Genomic DNA, 18,160 nt, shown 5'->3' with positions numbered 1-18,160 from the left:
CCAACCAAAAGACACAGACTGGCTGAACGGATACAAAAACAAGACCCCTATATATGCTGTCTACAAGAGACCCACTTCAGACCTAGGGACACATACATAGTGAAAGTGAGGGGATGGTAAAAGATATTCCAAGCAAATGGAAATCAAAAGAAAGCTGGAGTAGCAATTCTCATATCAGACAACATAGACTTTAAAATAAAGACTATTACAAGAGAAAAAGAAGGACACTACATAATGATCAAGGGATCAACCCAAGAAGAAGATATAACAATTGTAAATATTTATGCACCCAACATAGGAGCACCTCAGTACATAAGGCAAATGCTAACAGCCATAAAAGGGGAAATCGACAGTAACACAATCATAGTAGGGGACTTTAACACCCTACTTTCACCAATGGACAGATGATCCAAAATGAAAATAAGCAAGCTAACATAAGCTTTAAATGATACATTAAACAAGTTGGATTTAATTGATATTTATAGGACATTCCATCCAAAAACAACAGAATACACTTTCTTTTCAAGTGCTCATGGAACATTCTCCAGGATAGATCATATCTTGGGTCAAAACTCAAGCCTTGGTAAATTGTAAAAAATTGAAATCATTTCAAGTATCTTTTCTGACCACAACACTATGAGACTAGATATCAATTACAGGGAAAAATCTGTAAAAAATACAAACACATGGAGGCTAAACAACACACTACTAAATAACCAAGAGATCACTGAAGAAATCGAAGCAGAAATAAAAAAATATCTAGAAACAAATGACAATGAAAACATGACAACCCAAAACCTATGGGATGCAGCTAAAGCAGTTCTAAGAGGGAAGTTTATAGCAACACAATCCTACCTCAAGAAACAAGAAACATCTCAAATAAACAACCTACCCTTACACCTAAAGCAATTAGAGAAAGCAGAACAAAAAACCCCCAAAGTTAGGAGAAGGAAAGAAATCATAAAGATCATATCAGAAATAAATGAAAAAGAAATGAAGGAAACGATAGCTAAGATCAATAAAACTAAAAGCTGGTTCTTTGAGAAGATATACAAAATTGATAAAACATTAGCCAGACTCATCAAGAAAAAAAGAAGACTCAAATCAATAGAATTAGAAATGAAAAAGGAAAAGTAACAACTGACACTGAAGAAATACAAAGTATCATGAGAGACTACTACAAGCAACTATATTCCAATAAAATGGACAACCTGGAAGAAATGGACAAATTCTTAGAAAAGTACAACCTTTCAAGACTGAAGCAGGAAGAAATAGAAAATATGAACAGACCAATCACAAATAGTGAAATTGAAACTGTGATTAAAAATCTTCCAACAGGGCTTCCCTGGTGGCGCAGTGGTTGAGAATCTGCCTGCCAATGCAGGGGACACGGGTTTGAGCCCTGGTCTGGGAGGATCCCACGTGCCGTGGAGCAACTGGGCCCGTGAGTCACAATTACTGAGCCTGTGCTCTGCAACAAGAGAGACCACGATAATGAGAGGCCCACGCACCGCGATGAAGAGTGGCCCCCGCTTGCCACAACTAGAGAAAGCCCTCGCACAGAAACGAAGACCCAACACAGCCAGAAATAAATAAATTAAAAAAAATAAAAATAAATCTTCCAACAGACAAAAGTCCAGGACCATATGGCTTCACAGGTGAATTCTATCAAACATTTAGAGAAGAGCTAACACCTATCCTTCTCAAACTCTTCCAAAATATAGCAGAGGGAGCAACACTCTGAAACTCATTCTATGAGGCCACCATCACCCTGATACCAAAACCAGACAAAGATACTACAAAAAAAAGAAAACTACAGACCAATATCACTGATGAACATAGATGCAAAAATCCCTCCCAAAATACTAGCAAACAGAATCCAACAGCATATTAAAAGGATCATACACCATGATTAAATGGGGTTTATCCCAGGACTGCAGGGATTCTTCAATGTATGCAAATCAATCAATGTGATACACCATATTAACAAATTGAAGGAGAAAAACCATATGATCATCTCAATAGATGTAGAAAAAGCTTTTGTCAAAATTCAACACCCATTTATGATAAAAACTCTCAAGAAAGTGGGCATACAGGGAACCTACCTCAACATAATAAAGGCCATATATGACAAACCCACAGCAAACATCATTCTCAATGGTGAAAAACTGAAATCATTTCCTCTAAGATCAGGAACAAGACAAGGGTGCCCACTCTCACCACTATTATTCAACATAGTTTTGGAAGTTTTAGCCACAGCAATCAGAGAAGAAAAAGAAATAAAAGGAATACAAATCGGAAAAGAAGAAGTAAAACTGTCACTGTTTGCAGATGACATGATACTATACACAGAGAATCCTAAGGATGCTACCAGAAAACTACTAGAGCTAATCAATGAATTTGGTAAAGTAGCAGGATACAAAATTAATGCACAGAAATCTCTTGCATCCCTATACACTAATGATGAAAAATCTGAAAGAGAAATTATGGAAACACTCCCATTTACCATTGCAACAAAAAGAATAAAATACCCAGGAATAAACCTACCTAAGGAGGCAAAAGACCTGTATGCAGAAAACTATCAGACACTGATGAAAGAAATGAAAGGTGATACAAACAGTTGGACAGATATACCATGTTCTTGGATTGGAAGTATCAACATTGTGAAAATGAGTATACTACCCAAAGCAATCTACAGATTCAATGCAATCCCTATCAAACTACCAATGGCATTTTCCACAGAACTATAACAAAAAATGTATGGAAACACGAAAGACCCTGAATAGCCAAAGCAATCTTGAGAAAGAAAAATGGAGCTGGAGGAATCAGACTCCCTGACTTCAGACTATACTACAAAGCTACAGTAATCAAGACAGTATGGTACTGGCACAAAAACAGAAATATAGACCAATGGAACGGGATAGAAAGCCCAGAGTTAAACCCACGCACATATGGTCACCTTATCTTTGATAAAGGAGGCAAGAATATACAGTGGAGAAAAGACAGCCTATTCAATAAGTGGCGCTGGGAAAACTCGACAGGTACATGTAAAAGAATGAAATTAGAACACTTCCTAACACCATACACAAAAATAAACTCAAAATGGATTAAAGACCTAATTGTAAGGCCAGACCCTACAAAACTCTTAGAGGAAAACATGGGCAGATCACTGTATGACATAAATCACAGGAAGATCCTTTTTGACCCACCTCTTAGGGAAATGGAAATAAAAACAAAAATAAACATATGGGACCTAATGAAACTTAAAAGCTTTTGCACAGCAAAGGAAACCATAAACAAGATGAAAGGACAACCCTCAGAACCAGAGAACATATTTGCAAATGAAGCAACTGACAAAGGATTAATCTCCAAAATATACAAGCAGCTCAATATCAGAAGAACAGAAAACCCAGTCAAAAAATGGGTGGAAGACCTAAATAGACATTTCTCCAAAGAAGATATACAGATTTCCAACAAATACATGAAAGGATGCTTAGCATCACTAATCAGTAGAGAAATGCAAATCAAAACCACAGTGAGGTATCACCTCACACCATTCAGAATGGGCATGATCAAAAAATCTACAAAGAGTAAATGCTGGAGAGGGTGTGGAGAAAATGGAACCCTCTTGCACTGTTGGTGGGAATGTACGTTGATACAGCCAACATTATGGAGGTTCCTTAAAAAACTAAAAATAGAACTACCATGTGACCCAGCAATCCCACTTCTGGAGATATACCCTGAGAAAATCATAATTCAAAATGAGACATGTACCACAATGTTTATTGCAGCAGTGTTTACAATAGCCAGGGCATGGAAGCAAGCTAAGTGTCCATCGACAGATGCATGGATAAAGAAGATGTGGCACATATATACAATGAAGTATTACTCAGCCATAAAAAGAAATGAAATTGAGTTATTTGTAGTGAGGTGGATGGACCTAGTCTGTCATACAGAGTGAAGTAAGTCAGAAAAAGAAAAACAAATACCGTATGCTAACACATATATATGGAAGCTAAAAAAAAAAAAAGGTTCTGGTGAATGTTGGGCAGGACAGGAATAAAGTTGCAGATGTAGAGAATGGACTTGAGGACACAGGGAGGGGGAAGTGTAAGCTGGGATTGTGAGAGAGTAGCATTGACATATATACACTACCAAATGTAAAATAGATAGCTAGTGGGAAGCAGCTGCATCACACGCGTAGATCAGCTTGGTGCTTTGTGACCACCTAGAGGGGTGGAATAGGAAATATGGAAGGGAGGTACAAGAGGGAGGGAATATGGGGATATATGTATACATATAGCTGATTCACTTTGTTATACAGCAGAAACTAACACAACATTTTAAAGCAATTATACTCCAATAAAGATGTTAAAAATAAAAAAAAAATAAAAAAATAAAAAGTTTCTATCAGTGTTCTGAACCAAAGCAGGAGAATTCCTTTCACCTTTGAGACAGACTTCTTTTTCTAAAAATGTATGAGTTCTGTTTAGTATCGTTAGCTAGATGTATTCATTTTCTTGGTTACTGACAGTAGAAACCAAGTTTTTGAGCATCAGAAGAAAAAGAATTAGAATAAGTAGCTCATGGAATTGATGAAAGCATTGGAGAACTAGGTTCAGAAAATAAATATGCAAGAACTAAGGAAAATTTTCTAGCTGACAACAGAGATAGGTCATGACACAAGAACACCATGCTTGGGAAACCACTGTTACCAGTGATCCTGACCACTGCTGCCCCCACTATTCTGGATGGTAGTCACTGGAGGTCACCACTCACCACCAGAATAAGGTCTAATAAAGCTTCCTTTTCATTTGCTCCTGATTCAAAACTCTGGCAAGGACTCCATAACTGTCCAAGATTAGATCATGAACACAACTGACTGCCTATGCCCTGTTTTCCTCTAAGACCCACAGGATGGCGTGTTTCCCAAATATAACACCTCACCAACCAATGAACCAACCAATAAACTTCAAATATCAAGTATCTACTACATACAGAATTTTCCCTCAAAGTTTTGTTTTAATCCATGCTATCCCTAATGATCATGTAATTGATAGTCCAAATCAGGGTCACTCTGAGTGTGAAAGCTGGTGCTGGGTTAACATAGGTGTAAATTAGAACTGTCCTGGGCAAACTGAGATAAATGATTGTCCTACCTATATCTGAACAGTTATTACTTGCCCTTAAGGGTTATGTTTTTGTCTTACCTAAGAGTTTGCTCATGGTGCACAGCATGCTGAAATATAGCAAGAAGGTCTGATCTTCTCTTTAATTCAAGATGGAGGAAAAAACCCTGTGATGAAGAATGGAATTGAATTTGGTACAGCTCTATACCCACTGGGAGTCATAAAGGTAGAAATGTTGAAGACTGAACTCCCCAGCCTTTGGACCTCTACCGTGTGTTTTTGTGACTGAGTGGTCTGGATCTCAGGACAGTGGGCTTGGATGTACCCTAAATAAAATGGATGTGCTGTTCATCAAAAATCCTGAAGCAGCAAAGGAAGAAGGCCTTGTTAAGGGGTAGGGAAATATATTTTTCTATTCATAGCGTGAAATGTCTCATTGGATCTACACTCTAAGGTTTGGAGATTCCTGTTAGTGGTGGGGTGGGAGAAATTGCTTCTGGGAGCTCAGAAGGAACTCTGAGGTCAGGTTTCATTATGATGTACCCAGGTGTGGTTTCTATGTACTCATCATGCTTGGGTTTTATAGCCCTTTTTGAATCCATGGCTTGATGATATCTTTCATTTGTTTTGGAAAATTCTCACTTTTTTGGGAAATGATCTCAAACTTACAGAAAGTTACAATAACAATACAAAAAACTTTTTTCTCTGAACCATTAAGGTTGAGCTGCCAACATGATGCCCTATAACCCTTGAATAGTTTAATGTGTATTACCTGCAAACGAGAACGTTCTACAAAACTATAGTGCAACCATAAAAATCAAGAAATTAACTTTAGCTTACTACTACCATCTAATCCTCAGGTTACATTCAAGTTTCATCAGTAGTCCCAATAATGCCTTCTATATCAGAAAGATCGAGTCTAGAACTTTGCATTTAAATTTCATGTCTTTAGTCTCCTTTAGTGTAGGACAACTTTCCATCCTTCGAGTTTTTTTCTTGGTTTTCATGACTTTGACACTTTGGAAGATTACACGAATTGCTTTGTAGAATGTCCCTCAGTTTGAGTTTGTCTAATGTTTTCTCATCATCAGACTCAGTGTATGCCTCTTTGGCAGGGGTGTCATACATTATTTTCTCATTGCGTCTTGTCAGATGACTCATGATTTTGACTTAGGGATGATGCTCACATTGACCTCCTGATTAAGGTAGTTCTCCCAGGCTTCTCACCTGTAAAGCTGCACTTTCCCTTTAGTAATTAGTACATAATTTGTAGGCAGGTACCTAAAGACTAGTAAATATCTCATTCCCCCTCAAAATTTCAATGTATTCAGTTATTATTTATATTAACATGGTGTCATGAATCCCTACTTTGTTCAATGGGTCATAATCTGTTATTGTCATTAACAATGACCCTCCAAAACAAGGTCCTACTGTACTGCACAGAGAACTGTATTCAATATCCTATGATAAACCATAATGGAGAAGAATATTTAAAAAATACATAGATATGTATAACTGAATCACTTTGCTGTACAGTAGTAATTAACACATTATAAATCAACTATACTTCATTAAAAAACAAAACAAAACAAAAAACAAAAAAACAATGACCCCCCCCCCCAGGTGAGCCAGATCCCTTTAAGGAGACTTCCTGGGTGTCCCTCACAACACTTCTGCTTACATGTCATTAGTCAGAACTATTCAAACAACCTCAGGCAACAGCAGTGGATCCTAGGAAAAGCCTTTTATTCCAGGTGTCAATGTGCCCAGCTAAGATCAATATTCTCTCAGTAGGAAAAATGTAGAGAATGGATATGGGGAGGCAACTAGCAGCCTCTGCCACTGCGGCTTAAAAAATAAAAATCCATATAAGGATTTCTTGGTGTATTCTGGAATATTATTTCTTAGCAACATTTATGGAAATAGAGAAGATATGTATATTAATCACAATTTTAAGGCACTATATCCAGAGTTTTTTTAAATAGTTACATAGTTTTCAAATAAATAGTACTCCTTTGAAGGTTTGCAAAACAGGGTAAAATGTAAAGAAGTGTGCATTGGGTTCCAATTTTCGTTATTGATCTGCTTTGTAACATTTGGGAAAGTCACTTGAAATGTCTGTGTGACTGTCTGTTTGTAAGAATGCCTGTATAAGGAGGTATTGTTAAGTCTAGAAAGTGAGAGAATTTCTAGGGCTAAAGGTACTCTCTCAGTAAACACATAAACACATCATTTCTGAGAGGGGTGCTAGGCTATGTTTAGTGATGAGTAACTTTGTCAAATTATATAAAATAGATTTAATGCTAGACATTTTTGGGGTAAAGCAAATATTAACTTTTATTGTTAAAGTGTGTTCCCATGGATAGAAATGCCTCAGTTTCCTCATCCATTAAATGACTCAATAATCTTTACCTCCCAGAATTATTGTGAGAATTAAATGTGACAGCACATGAAATGTGATTATCACAGTGTCTGGCCCATAGTATGTACCTGATAAGTAGTATATATTAATTTTACAATAATAATATTTTTATGATTAGAGGGTATCTGTACTTGTCTATGTAAAGGAATATACTAGTGTCAAAACAGGGGTGAGGCTTTGGTCACTTATGTTAAGTGATTCACTACTCTGATAAAAATTCACAAAAATGAAACTGTGCTAAATAGCTTTGTTGAAAAAAATATGGTTCCCACTGTACTACTAGTTTTCATAAATAAGCCAAGCTGAAAGAGGCGTGACAGGGCTCTAGGGCCTATGCTATCATACCTCCCGGCAGCGTTTTCCTTACTACCTGAGGATACATTGGATCCCGGGGAGTTCTAGTACATCATCTACAGAAAATACTGGAAGAAAAGATACTAGAAAAGTTTATTTAAAAAATCAGTTAAAACCAGGTTCAATTGGAACTCATGTTCTAGCATTTTTAATGCCTTGGTCTTTCCCACTGCTATTTGTGTAATATTGGAACTCTGGTGTTGATACAAGTCTATAAATCAGAAATACTCTCTTCTGTCTTGATTTCATTGTGGTTAAAATGAGATAAATCTAGTTGAATGAGAACAATTAGATTATAATAATAGAATTCCTCCTTTGGGTGCTTCCTCAGTACCTGCGATTTGACCTTACCTAAAAAGAATTTCAGAACTAAAACTATCATATGAATAAAAACTGAGAGCACATACTTTTGAAGGTATTTCAATCCCTGTGAAATTTGTAGGCATATTAACCTCCCACAACTGGAGATGTTATAAAGCAAGTACTTAGCATTGCATTATCAAGATGATAATTCTAACAGCACAATGGCATAAAAATATGACACCTGGAAGACAATATATAACATGTAAGAAATAAAATTTATCTAAAAATTGTTTATCCTTGGGTGATCAAGCTCTAACATTTGCAGAAAAGTTGCATATAAATGTAGGAGTGAATCAAAGAAGAAGAAAAAAATTAGTTCTTCAAAGAATATTTTTGGGCAAATGTTGCCACTCGAGAAAAAGCAATTATGACCCCATGAGTCAGTTAAAATGGAATGTTGTTCTAATGAAAGTAACAAATAAACAGAAATCTTCCAGTCTTGAGATCTATCCCTTGCCAGGGTTTTGGGACACAAGTGACTCACTGTCACTATTTTTACTTAAAGGAATGCATCTCCCCTGCTCCTCCCCCCTCAAAAAAAAACAAAACCAAAAAGAAAAAAAAAAAAAAAAAGAAAGAGAAGAGGAGTCAAAGAGAAATGCAAAAGTAGGAGGGGAAGGAAAGGGCACACCAAAGAGCATAACAGGTTATTTTCTTCAAGGTGGGAGAAGTTCATCAGGGAATCCTTCACTGGAGCCTTTATGAAGTCTTCAGCGATGTACAAAGTGTGGGGTGGCACTGAGGATGCACAGTGATTTTTAAAAGGCAGACACACTTTTACTTAGTTTTATTAATGTCTTTACATTCTCTACAGACAATGCCTTCTTGCTTCCATGGGGGCTGACCATTCCCTCCACTCTGTCCTTGGTATGTCCCTGGAGGAGCTTTGAGTTTTATAAAATAAGCCATTTAAAGTTATACTTACATAAGGGAGTTTAGAGAGCAGAGTGGAGTGCAGCTTAATTTCAAAAGGTAATTAATCAGATGTTTTTTTAAAGGCCACTGCTTTTCCTGACTTGCTGTTTGTTCTCCATCATCTGTCTTGGATCACTTGTGCTGTCTGTTTTTCAGGCTCTGTATTGCTGAAGTCACTTATGCAGTTCATGATCCATGAAACTGCTTTAGCAATGAAATGACATACCCAATCCAGGGTTCAAAGCAAATTTTTATGTCCCCTCTAGGTCAGAATCCAAACTATGGAAGAAATAGGGATGTAACAACTTTACAAAGTAGTCAAGTCTTCTAAAAGTCTACCTAGCCAGGTAATTACATAGTTCTCTCCCTATTAAACAAAAAAAATAAAAAAGCACAACATAAAAGATTTTTTCGTAAACGTACATGTTTATTATGGAAAATATAGTAAGTCCCAAAGAAGGAAAAAGAAGGCAACTATAATTCCACTACTTAGAGATAACTATTACTTCTTCGGGTATATGTATATTTTCAACTCTTTACATAGACTGCATATATCTATACACACACATATATACACACAGAGTGCGTTCATATAGACGTATATAAATATATATATACATATATAGACTGTTGCACAACTTTTTCTCACTGAATAGATTATGAACATTTATCTATGTTATTACCACAGCATTCTTCTTGAAGACTTAGAATGAGGCATGTTTTCAACAGGCCTTTATTCTGTTGGAAAGATCTATTCTGACTGTAGGTAGGGCCAAGAAAAGAGGTATAAGATGACGCCTAATGTTAAGTGCAGAACTGCTCTGTTTTGCTAGACATTTTGTTCTTTTGAGATGATTAGAAGCATGATATTTCAAGATATTTGGTCATCTTCTATTAGCCTCTCCAAGAAGTGACAAAACTCAAAGGTTGTTTATGGAAGGATTGATAGTTTCATGCCTGCATGTCAGTAGCAGAGAAAACATCAGAACAAATTCAGACTTGTCTACGTGGTCCTTAGTGCGAAGGACAATCATTTGTTTAAGTTGGACTGCCTAGTGTGTTTAGTATTGGCATCAGGTCTAAGTCAGAATCTTAGAGATGTAAGGAAAATGTTCTGCCAAGTGCTGGAATCCTTTCTACAGCAGGCCCAACAGCAGGTGACAGCCTAGACTATGATCGAATTTCATAAAGGATGACTCTTCCAACTGCAATCCATGTCGCTGATGGATAGTTCTGGAGATCAGGAACTTACTACTTATGTTAACAAATTTCTGCTTCCCAATAACTCTCCTGCCTGTATCTAATGTCTGCTCTCTGGACTACCACAGATTAGTCTGTTCTGCATGAGTCTTCACACTTGCCTTTCCAGAGTCTTTTTCACCCTACAGTAAACATCCTGCTTTTTGTAATGGTTGACATACCAGCTGGTTTTCTTAGGATGCACTCCTTGTATGTTTCTTCTCTCTGAGTCATTCAGATTGAAGGGGATCTCCAAGTTTGTTCTGGTCTGTAGAGGACAGTAGCACTCAGATCTCTGATGATCAAGACCTAGAATATACATCAATAGACCTGAGACTAAATTCACTTTTTTTTGTTGTTTTAGCATCTGCGTTACTCTGTTGGATGAGAGTGAATATGAATGAATATACTGGTTATTCTCTGTTTGCTTCCCCAACAGATAGATTCTCCACTTTGTCCTCCCTGAAAGATTCCCTAGGAGTCTGAACTCTACTGAATGTACCTCTCAGGTGGCCCTGCTGTCTAACTTCTGAGTGGGCTTGGCCCCAGCAGGAACTTTGAGGGTAAGAGCAAGAAGGTATTGAACCATTTTTAAAAAGAACAGGGAATGTGTCTTACCTGTGGCCTCAGCTCCTGCTGGGAATTATGGTGCCAGTTCTTGGGTGATTCACTATTACTCATTAGTTGCCTTTACCCTGTAAACAGTTCCTTCATTAAACTCTTCTCAGTTAAACTCTTTGACAGTGCCAACATTTTCTGCTGGGACACAGCCTGGTATAAGGAGCATACAGGCACTAAAATGCTGAGAAATTTTTCAGATGAACTGCACCAGAAAAGATCTTCCTGCTTCTCTTTGTGTAGTATTATTTTTTTTTTTAAACTCCCAGATATAGTATTTTGAACTTAGCTCTCAGGGAGTTCTTTATGTTGGTATCAGCCAATCATTTCAGATGGTTGAGATCATTTAGATCTTGATTTTATTAATAATCTTAGCCTTCCTCCTCAACAATTTGCTAACTGTGTACAAATTTTATTACTATGTGATCTCTATCTCTATCCACGGAGAGGCAGTATAGCATCGTGAGGAAAAATCAACTTCGGAGTAGATAGAGTTAGGTTTGAATGACTAACCATGTGACTTTAGAAAAATTACTTAAAATGACCTTCAATTTCTTCGTCTATAAGATAAGCATAATACCTGAAAAATTTGGTGTGAGTTTAACAAAAATGTCTTTAAAGCCCTTATGTCCCTCTTGGCCCATGACAAGCATTCAATAAATGATAGCTTGCATACAGAAATGCATGCTATCCCAAAAAGAAATAAGGGAAATAAGAATACCATTCAAGATATAAGTATAGAATAGGAGGCGTATGGATTGTGTGCAGGGGTATGGGGTGGGGAGGGGAGTAAACAAGTGAACTGACCCTCAGACTTCCCATAGAGTGGAAAGTAATTTCACTGGGAACTTCCATCATCTGAAAAGATGGTTATTTGAACACTTTTTCTTGGACCTCTGGCTTTGCTTCTCCAGCTGTCTTTGTTTATTGAGCTTTCTCTGCCTTCTCTCTTCTCTGCCCCAACCATCTCCTCCCTCCCCTAATTCAAAATTTTTCCTGCCTGCTGCCAAGACATAGTACTTTATTTATCAATTTGTTCTATGTTTTTGTTTTCTAATATATTGTTTTCTGCTTTCATGTTTACTAATGCACTATTTCTGCTTTCCTAGGAGTAATTGTTCACCTTTTACTATTTTTTGTTGAATACTTATTTATTTTCATTCTGCTCTATTTTTCATACTTAGTGTTTTTATTGTCACTATTTTCTAGATATCCTACAAATTTTATTTTGATTTATTTTTGACAAAAGAATCATTTGAGAAAACTCTTAAGTTCCCATGTTGTAATTTCTAGTTTTATTGCACTGTGATTAGAGAATATCATTTGTATTTGTAATAGCATTTATACCACATTTATACCTTTTTTAGCTTGGCTCAGATTTTTTGCAGGTGGTCTAATGTGTTGGATTCTGTAAATATATCATGGACATATAACAGTTCAGTGTTTACATTTTCTGGTTATAGGCTTTGCTATACAGTTTTAGGCATTTGTATTAGGCCTTTATATATTTTTTTTGTTGCCTTCTTTCTTTGTCATGAGATGAGAGGGTAAAGTCTCACCATCATTTCTCTTTCCATATCTCTTTGCATTTCCTGAAGTTTTATCTTCATGAAATATTTATGCATAAAACATTGCACATACAGTTTTTATGCATAACATTTGGATTTTACCTTTTATAAAGAGATTTTCTCTCCTCCTTGATTCTGGCTATTATTTTCTTTTTCTTTTTTTTTTTTGGCCACACTGCGCGGCATGTGGGATCTTAGTTCCCAGACCAGGGATCAAACCCACGCCCCCAGCAGTGGAAGCGTGGAGTCTTAACCACTGGACCGCCAGGGAAGTCCTCCCCCTTGATTCTGATTGGCCTGCTGTTAACAGCACAGGTTTAACATTCCAGGGAGAAATCTGATTAAGAGAAGGATCTCAGCGCTGCTAATAGTGGTTCAGGACCACGGACAGCTATGCCTCTAGGAACCGTCTTCCTCACTTCAGCGTCTTAAACATTGTTAATCACAGAGTTAGAGAAGAGATAGGGAGAGTCACCTTAAAATGATAAGTTGATTTCTGGTCTTGCATAAGACTTAACAGAAGGCTGCTGGACTGTGCAAATCCAGAAACTGTTCAAAGTAGGGAAGTCACTCCTAGTGTCTTCAATCTTACTACCTCATTGGGCAAGATTATTCCTATTGTGAGGGAGACTGCCCTAAGCTGTTTTGGCTGAGACATGTTTCTAAAAATGCATCCAATTAACTTCCCCTGTTGTGGTTTCTTGCTCACCAAACATTATTCTGATTATAATTCAACATCCCATATAATTCTAGCTGTAGAGAGAAAATATATTAGGTATGGCAATGCTAACATTTCAGCACATGTCAATGCAAACATTTCAGTATAATTTGGTAACTTGGCATCTGGGTTCTATACATTATTTTCTGTGTGCTTAATTAGCATAATGACTTCACTTCCAGAAATACTTATCCTTCCTCAATTGTGGGTAAATCAGCTTTTGCATATATGAGGTTAAGAGTCAGAATTTAAAACTTTATGAATTCACTAAGATAGCTCTTGTGATGGTAATCTGCCAACTTGCACTTTTTCATTACTGTGCACTTTCCAAAAAGAGCGTGGACCATGTGTGAGCAAGGGGAGAGCCCTGTGGCACTCCACTAAATTCCCCTCTCCAAGTTCACGTTGACTTATTAACCAATGCTCACTATCACATGAAACTGTAACTGAATCTGGGTGCCTGGCATGATGAAATGGTGTGAGATTCAAGCAGCAATATGGATATTCAAACTTCTGTTTATTTCCTGGGAGAAAAATTTTAGTTAAAGAAAAGTATCTTTAAACAACTGTTTATCTTTGACTAAAGAAAAGCAAGCACGCACTTGATTTATGGATTTGCTAATTGCTCTTCTCGTCTGAGAACACTGGTGTTGAATATACATCATTAATTTCCAGATTTTGCACTGAATAATCTCAAAGACTAAATGACATTGTGCCTACATGGGTGCCTGAGGAATGACTATAAAAGCAATCCTGGAGCTACTGAGGCTGTCACAGTGGCACTTAGCTGTTTTGTTTGGGCCTAGGGCCACTTTTTTCCCAAATAAAGTAAAATAAACTTGGTTCTTACTTATAACACATACATAAATACACTGAGGTTCATTTATATTTGAATTTTGAAAAACCTGTTACCAGGAAGGCACATCAATGCATTTTTCTTATGCTGGTAGTAATTTAAGGCAGCGCTGCTTTCTTTCTGAAGCATTTTCTTATGCCAGCAATAGGGCATCTCCAGTTTTTATGGAGAGCCTTTCTTTATGAAGTCACATGGCTACATTTAGTCAATTTCAGTCAACGATATTTACTAAATGCCACTAGAGCAGAAGTGAACACCAACAGAAAGTCATATTTTACAAAGATCATCACCTCAGTATCCTAACCTGCCACGTCATAATAATTGTGAGGTTTCTCTTTTTTGCTGCAATTGGTCTCCTGATTGTGGCTGGAGGAATACAGGTGCCCATGTAGCCTCCTGAGAGAACTTGCATGACCTTTCTAGAAAGGAGGTTCTTGGATAATGAGTAATTTTTAAAAGCTGGAATGAGTCAGCATCAATAGCAGAAGGAAAAAAAATGAGTGTGGACAATCCAAGAAGCCATTTGGCAGGAGAAGGGTTCTGAGGGAAACCCCTGGTTTAGGAAACAACTCAGGAGTTGCTTCTGACATATTAGGGTCGGATGGTAGGAGACTGGGAATCTTGGGGATTTAGTTGCCTAATTTCTTGCCTAAATTCTGGTGCAAATAATGAGAAGCACTTAAGGACTTCTGCTTCTGCCACTGTAGAGTATATTTGTCACATTTTGGCCGTGAAGCATCCACACAATTCCTATTAGCACAGCAATATCTCTTTATTAGGAATTCGTCACTGTGGGCAGCTTTGTTGGTATGGGTGAGAGCATGTGACTTAGTTTTGGCTGCTTGGACATTTTTTCAATGGGATTTTGAACAGTGAATGAGATATGGGCAGTCTTGCTCCACAGGTGCAAGTAAACTAGAATATCCCTGGGGCAGCCTATATTTTCTGCTGCCCAGCCCTGAGGGGGAAATTCCTTTGTTCTGACCTGTTCTCCAAGCCTTGTTCTCCAACTCTTTGTCACTTCTTTGGGTCTCCCCACTCATACTTTAAAAATAAAATAAATACCTTTTTGTTAAATCTATCTAGAATACTCACATGGTCCTGACTAACTTCAAGGATGGTGTAGAAGTGCAATCCCACCATGTTTCTGGAAGCAGAACCAGCCCTGATCACTAGCACAGTACACATGCACCACACGTTTGTAGCTTGTCTTATAAGAGGTTACTGATATGCCCAGCTAGAAAGGAAGCTCTTAAGTGGAAAGAAATAGTTGTACATTTCCTTTAAAAGATTTATTTTGCAATTCTGCCATGGTGGGAATGTGGAGTTCTTACTGATGCGCTCTAATTTCCTCAATAAATAAAATGAAAGACTGAGAATTGACGTTAAAATTTGAATAACATATAGATCAAAGGAAAAAAATTTAATGACCTTTTAGATAACTAAGACAAAAACAGTTGTGGCATCAACACAATTCTACTTAATTATGTATTAAATAATTTTTAGGAAAGTGAAAACAAGTTGATAGCCAAGTCAATATATCACTAAATGAGCATTTGGTCTGATTTTTTGCTGAATTGACCAAATAAAGCAGTAGTTTAAGAATCATCTAAACATAGCCATGTTCCTTCAGAAAACAGAACTTGCAGGTAGCACTGTTCCTGAAAATTGGGGCATGTAGTTAGCACTTTTGGGTTTTCAGCCTGTGAAGGAAGAATCTAAAAGGTGACACAAAGCAAGGGGGTCATTAGGAAAATGTAACTTTTTTTTTTTTTTTTTTTACATTTTGGCCGCCAGATTGTGAGATCTTAGTTCCCTGACCAGGGATTGAACCCCAGGGCCATGGCAGTGAAAGTGCTGAGTCCTAACCACTGGACCACCAGGGAATTCACTGCCACTAGTCTTTCTTATAGCTTACTATCTGTTCAACGGACGGCCTTGGACTGAACATTCTTATTTTTTATTTCTCATTTTCTTACCACCTGGTCCTGACACACACATCACTCCCCTCCACGCCCCCCGCCCCAGCTCATGCAGTTTCACTCATGTTGGCAACTTTGCTTTTATCAGGGCTTGGTCTATCAACCTACATTCTCTTTAGAGAGACAAAATAAAACCAAACTCATCTCCACCCACTTAGCCCTCGGAACCTTTAACTGCTGTAATATTTTAAAAAGTAAATAAAAGAAGTAATAAATAAAACAAGCTCACTTACTCCCTAAGTCTGGAGTTTGGTGTTAGTCTTTTGCAAAATATGTTTTGAGCCCACTGTGGTGACTACCAGAGGCTTTGGTGAGTCATGCTCAACCCAGTGAGAACAGAAGTGCTGGCACGCACCCTGAAGCATGGAGTCCCTACTTGCCCTTCAGGATGGCTGCCTGAACTAATTTATTGCTCAACTTGAAAAGCCATTTTTTTATAACTCACTGTGGTTTTACCTTGTTTGTTTCTCCTACTGTCCTGCAAAGGGTACTGAGAAATTACTTTTGTTGATTTCTCATTCTGGCAGTGACTAGGGAAATCACCCGTTCGTTACTACCTAACGAGGGCAAAACGGACCCGTTCTGAACCCCAGTGCCCACCTCCCAGCACACAGACGCCTGTCTCACGCTCCCCCTTGTCTCCGGTGAGCGGAGGGCTGCCTTCAGGGGCTGTCTCCCATTTGCCTTCATCAATCTTAGGACTATATCATGCCCATGGAAATCTCAATTTCCAGTCAGCAGAGGATTCACATAAAAGTAAGATCACTGAGGTTTTTTTCCCTTCACTGGCAGTTTACATTTTCCTGGGGCTTATAAATCTCCCAGCATTTATTACAGTTTCTAGTTTGATGTTAGCTTATTTGTGAAGCTGTCTGTCATCATGCTTAAAATTGAGGGGGCCCACAATCTTGCCAGGAGACGTGAGTAATTCCAACTGTCCTCCCCCCTAGCTTTTGGGCAGCAGGAAACTCTGAGTCACTGTAGATGAGCCCCTACAGCATTTAGAATGCTCTTCCACTGTGCCTCCCAACCACACTGAGCAACTAACAGAACCGTGACCGGTGTTCATGCCTCCCCTGAATTTGTTTGCTTGATTTGTCCTTGAGTGTCCTTGGAAGATTTGCTCTCTCCTTGTCCGCTGGGGCTTGGACACCCCGTTCTTGGGGTTGGCTCCAAGTTGACTCTGGCCCTGACTTAGAGCAGATGCTATAGGCCAAGAAACCTACAGCCTTGGCAAAACTGGAGATGATGGATGTTTCATGTTGGGACACAGGAAGGTTGAGAACCTCTAATGAACCTGGACTACTAGTTAAAAACCATGTCAGACTCTTTAGAGTGGTTAGCCCTGGGCTATGGAATTAAGAGGGACATTTATTTTCTTTTTTAGATTCAGCTGCACTTTCTGCAATGGACGTGTATCAACAAAATACACGATGCTATTCAGAAATTGCCCCGTTGTCATGTTGCTGGTGTTATTGGGGGTGCTGTTGTATCTGATGAATAAAAATCTAGGCTGGACACTCCAAGCAAAATCAATGGACCTGATATGTGTTCTCACTTCTTAACCACGGGGAGTTTTAAATATAAAAGTATTCCATGTGATCAAATTATCAGGTTCAGAGAATGGATGGGTATTTTGGTTACTGCTTTTCTACCCTTCCTACCAGCTGCCCTGGCTCACAGCACTTTGAGAATGGCACTTATAAAGGAAACCGTGTACTTTCTTGTAAGTGGAGCGTCCAGCTCCCTCTTTTCCAGCGACTGACCCTCTCTCTGAGTCAGGCTAGCTGCACTCCTAGGCCTCCTGGATTTCATCAGGGCCAGTGGAGTAGTCAGGTTTCCTTTTGTTTCTCCTCATAAACTTTCGAAGGCATTTAGTTTATGTGCATATCACAGATTGCAGAATACAGTCATTTAATCCTCTTATCTGGTCTGCATGCCCCTTTGCATGGGCATGTATTGTGACTTTGCCACTCCATCCATCAAGAGGGGCCTA

This window comes from Eschrichtius robustus, chromosome 3 (genome assembly GCF_028021215.1).
Source record: "Eschrichtius robustus isolate mEscRob2 chromosome 3, mEscRob2.pri, whole genome shotgun sequence".
In the NCBI taxonomy this organism is placed as follows: Eukaryota; Metazoa; Chordata; class Mammalia; order Artiodactyla; family Eschrichtiidae; genus Eschrichtius; species Eschrichtius robustus.
This window is presented reverse-complemented; position numbering follows the sequence as displayed.